The 4,234-nt window shown below is 38.5% G+C and overlaps 1 non-coding gene across 1 annotated transcript; it reads right to left on the bottom strand.

The window, feature by feature from the left end:
- Nucleotides 1-568: 568 nt before the first annotated feature.
- On the bottom strand, nt 569-702 carry LOC115868180. The gene has a single exon (XR_004045464.1). It is a non-coding gene; the product is annotated as a small nucleolar RNA SNORA42/SNORA80 family (small nucleolar RNA).
- Nucleotides 703-4,234: the final 3,532 nt, after the last annotated feature.

The following is a 4,234-nucleotide window of genomic DNA, read 5'->3' as shown; positions in this document are numbered from 1 at the left end:
CTGCAAATACGGGCTTATGAAAAAGACTAATATTTTGAAGTTGGAACCTACCAGACTAAATCCAGATTTCTGGAATTGTGAAAGGTGCCAGGGAACATGGATTACAGCTAATCCATTTTTGTTGTTGTTTTCAAAATAGAACCTAGTCACTAAATAGACTGAATGTTTCCTTAGGTTCGTCATGTGGTAATAAATGGACAATTTCAGGTTATCTCTATATGTAAGTAACTACTTTAAAAGAGGCTTGCTATAATTTAGTGTATTCAGATCTGGAGCAAAGCCATTATTACTAGAACACTGTAGAAAGCAAGCCCTTGTTGGGGTGCGAGGGTAATGTTCTGTCTTTTTAAACTATCATCAAGGGCTCTGGCAGCTGAGTAGTTAAAGTCTGGGCTGCTAACTGCAAGGTCAGTGGTGTGGAACCACCAGCCACTCCATGGAGAGAGAGGAGACTTTCTACCGTTATAAACATTTGTAGCTACACCTTGTCCTATAGTGTTGTTTCAAGCCCAAGTTGACTTACTGGCAGTAGCAAGAAGCAGTTATAAAGATGTAGATTTTTTTTTTCCACTGTGCAACCTGCTTCAGTGCCTGAAGCCCACCAGGGAAAGCCAGGCAATGGTTCCGGGTGACAGCTTGCTTTGGCCTGGGACACTGTCAGAGGCCCATGGGCTCGGACCTGTCACAAATCCAAACCCAGGCACAAGATGTGGAATTTTATCTCAGGTCACTGTCCCCCACTAGCTTTGGACAAATAGAACCAAGATGCACTTTTATTTTGTGGATCTTAGGAGAATGTTCCTATCTTCAACGAAACATCTTTACTGGCTTGGCACTCTTTGTAAATCCCAGAAGCTATGCTAAAGGCCTTTTGACATCGTCATCTCTTTTCACTGATTCCCTTGCCTTCAGGGAATTTAGCCATAGTCCAGAGCTAAAACTTTTAGCTGAGCAGCAGGTATTGGAGCGTTTCCTGACAGTCAGTGACAAATAGGCCTCAGCAGATAGGGCTGAGGTAGTGAGGGCTACCCAGGAAGGACCAGTCAATTCAGAAAGCCCAGCTTCATAAGGGAGGGGGGCAGGGGGTGGGGTTCTTTCTTCCAAACAGGTTTTGTTTTTTTAACATGGCGAGAAGTAAGAGGGCACTCAAGGTCTCTGCCTTATATTCCTTTGCTCTTTCAGATGTTGTTGTTCAGTGCCATTGAGTCCGTTCTGACCCATAGTGACCCCAGGCACAATAGAGGAAGCACTGCCTGGCCCAGCACCATCCTCACAATCTTTCCTGAGCCCATTGTGGCAGCCCCTGTCCCAATCAATCTCTCCAAGGGCCTTCCTCTTTGTCACTGCACCTTCGCCCTACCCAGTATGATGACCCTCTCCAGAGACTGGTCTCTCCTGACAATATGTCCAAGTATATAAGACAAAGTCTTGCCATCCTGGCCTCAAAAGGAACATTCTACTTCTTTCAAGAAAGAGCTGCTGTCCTCTGACCAATCCATGGTACTTTGAATAGTCTTCTCCAGCACCACAATTCAAATGCATTGATTCTTCTTCTGTCTTGCTTGGTCAGTGTCCAACTTTCACATGGACATGAGGCAATGGGAAGTACCATGGCTTGGATCAGATGCATTTAGTATTCCAAGCAACATCCTTCTTTTCAGTGCTCTGGAGAGGTCTTATGCAGCAGATTTACGTGATATAATGAGTCTTTTGATCTCTTGACTGCTGCTTCCATGAGCATTGATGGTTCAGAAGGGACACCAAATGTTAATACTTCCAGACACACTGGAAGAATTCTTAAGAACTGGGGGAGTTTAAGCCTCAGATTTAATCCTCAGTTTAACTCTAAAGAAAAACTGATATTCCATGTTAAGCAGAGGCGAACTTTGGCCTGAAAACAGTGGTCTACATTATAATGGCAAATGAATGAAATTAACCAAGGCTTCAAGAGAACTCGATAACATTTTAAAAGTTACCAGAAACTATAATAAAACATATTTATCTGGATCCTAAAATTACCACCACAGAAAAAAAATTACATCAAGAGATAAATTTCTCAATCTGCCCCCAGTGATCAACAAGAAATTACAAGTGCTGGGGATAAGTATTCCAACAGCATCAATATCTCTAATAATATTGAGCAAACAGGCATGGTCTGAGCACAGCAATGAGGTGTAATAGAACCCGGGTGTCATTAAGTGAGCTCCTTGTAGATCAAGGGAGATGAAATACTTCTTAAAGTTTTTTTAAGCTGAAATGCTTACTGCAGGCAGAAATCAGAATGTTCCAAAATCCTCTAAAGACACTGGACTCTACATTTCTATTACTTCCAAGGTTGTCTAATGAATGTCAGTTTGAGTCTATTACACATGGACTGTCATCTGTGATTATAAATACTTACTATCTTGTGCCCTAGTCTTGCAGGTTATGTTTGCCTTATTGATAAGCGCAAAAAAGTCTAAAGTGATTCAAAATTGCTGAGCATACAATTTTAGGTACATCTTTCTCACCCAAAGAAGATCCAGTTTCTGAATTGGTAGACAGGCCAGTTAAGAGACTGAAGCTAGAATTTACACACCCTCCTGAGTCAACAATTAATCAACTTCCTTTTGTTGGGTGACTCACCTGCAAGCACATTTTCTTATTCCCACATGTCCTACTTGTGACATCATTTAATCTGACATTATGTTAATTTCCTGTCTAGTTACCTTTTGCATTTTAGGGGGATAGATGCTTGCATTCAGAATGCTTCTGTCACACTGTCTAAATCCATAGCAAGTGCTAGTAATCTAACTGTCATTTGATTCTGCCTCCTCACTTAAACTTTGACAAGCTTTGACTTTGTGCAATCAAGGGTGAGTGTTGGACTCCCCTTCAGGGACACTCTGCACTACGTCTCGTAGTACCTCACTGTAGTCTCACTTAGAATCTAGGTAAATGATTACTTAGGTGACACACAGTTGCTAAAAGAACATCTTCGCTTGTCCTGCCAGGAAAAGAGATGTTTTGTAGTACTGTACCATCGCTTTCCTCAGGGGATGTTGCCAAGTGACTTAAAACAAAATTTGAAACTGCAGCATTGCGTGCTGTAAAATGAGAGTAAGAATGAAATCTCTCAGTCCAACACTCAGGTTTGGGTTGGTCATTTTTAAGAAATATTTAGTTATATTATAGCTAAATTGAAAACTTCAAAATATTTCATAGAAAATTGTTAAAACTAATAATAAAAGTTAACAAATTTGCAGGTGTGGGAAGTGCTGGACTCGTAAAGTGAAGTGTGGTCATTCAAAAACCCACTGAGGTTCCTCAAAAGAAAGTCGTAGGTCTCTGCTTGGGAAAGGTCACCCCCATTGAAACCTCATTGGAGCACAGTTGTAATCTGAAATACCTGGGCTGGACAAATTTTATAATTACATTTTCTAATATTAAATGCTTATCATAATACTGTATGAATGTTATTTATTCATGGTGCATAATTATTTTATCATATTGTTAATTCCAATTGTTAATATTTTATTTTTTATTTTGATGTCAGAATCAGATTATAAATTTAGGAAACTATATGAAATTTTGATATAAATACTTTTCTGAGTCTATAAAAATAGCTTAACCCTTTTGAAACACACATGTATTTTTACCTATGTTCATATATGTAGACACACCGTATGCACACATCCACATTCTAGAGCAGTTTATGCACCATTTAAGTTTGTCTTCTCTCTACATTTTGTCAATCTTGCCCATGAAAAAGTTTTCCTATATAAATGAATATTTTGTGCGTAGAAGATTAGTATATAGGCTTTTTCTGGTTTTATTTCTTCTATAATAATTTATTTATCTGTTTGGAATTTCTCTCTCATCCAGGGTCAATTTTGATCATTTAAGCTATATATTTATATTACATTATAAACATAATTATAATGTAGACTACAGTGTTTATATATGTGAGTCTTGATATTTTCTCCACTTTCTTAAATTAGTATTATTAACTATAAAAGTTATTAGATTTTCTAATAAAATAATGGGAGAAAAGTTTACCTTTATACCCCTGTAAAGAGTTAGTTTAAGAAACCCACCGAGATGATGCTACTCGGCCTTATAATTTGCTTTCAGTTGGAATTGACTTGATGGCAGTGGTTGAAATGGGATATAACCACAACATTAAAATTATGAGATACTGTACTGTACTGTACAGTATAGCAACAATGAAACTCACAACCTTCCTCTAGTTCTT

The sequence above is a fragment of the Echinops telfairi genome, unplaced genomic scaffold (genome assembly GCF_000313985.2).
Source record: "Echinops telfairi isolate 266 unplaced genomic scaffold, ASM31398v2 ScPeMD7_7;HRSCAF=31, whole genome shotgun sequence".
NCBI lineage: Eukaryota > Metazoa > Chordata > Mammalia > Afrosoricida > Tenrecidae > Echinops > Echinops telfairi.
Note: the sequence above shows the minus strand (reverse complement) of the source record. Positions and strands in the feature narration are given on the sequence as shown.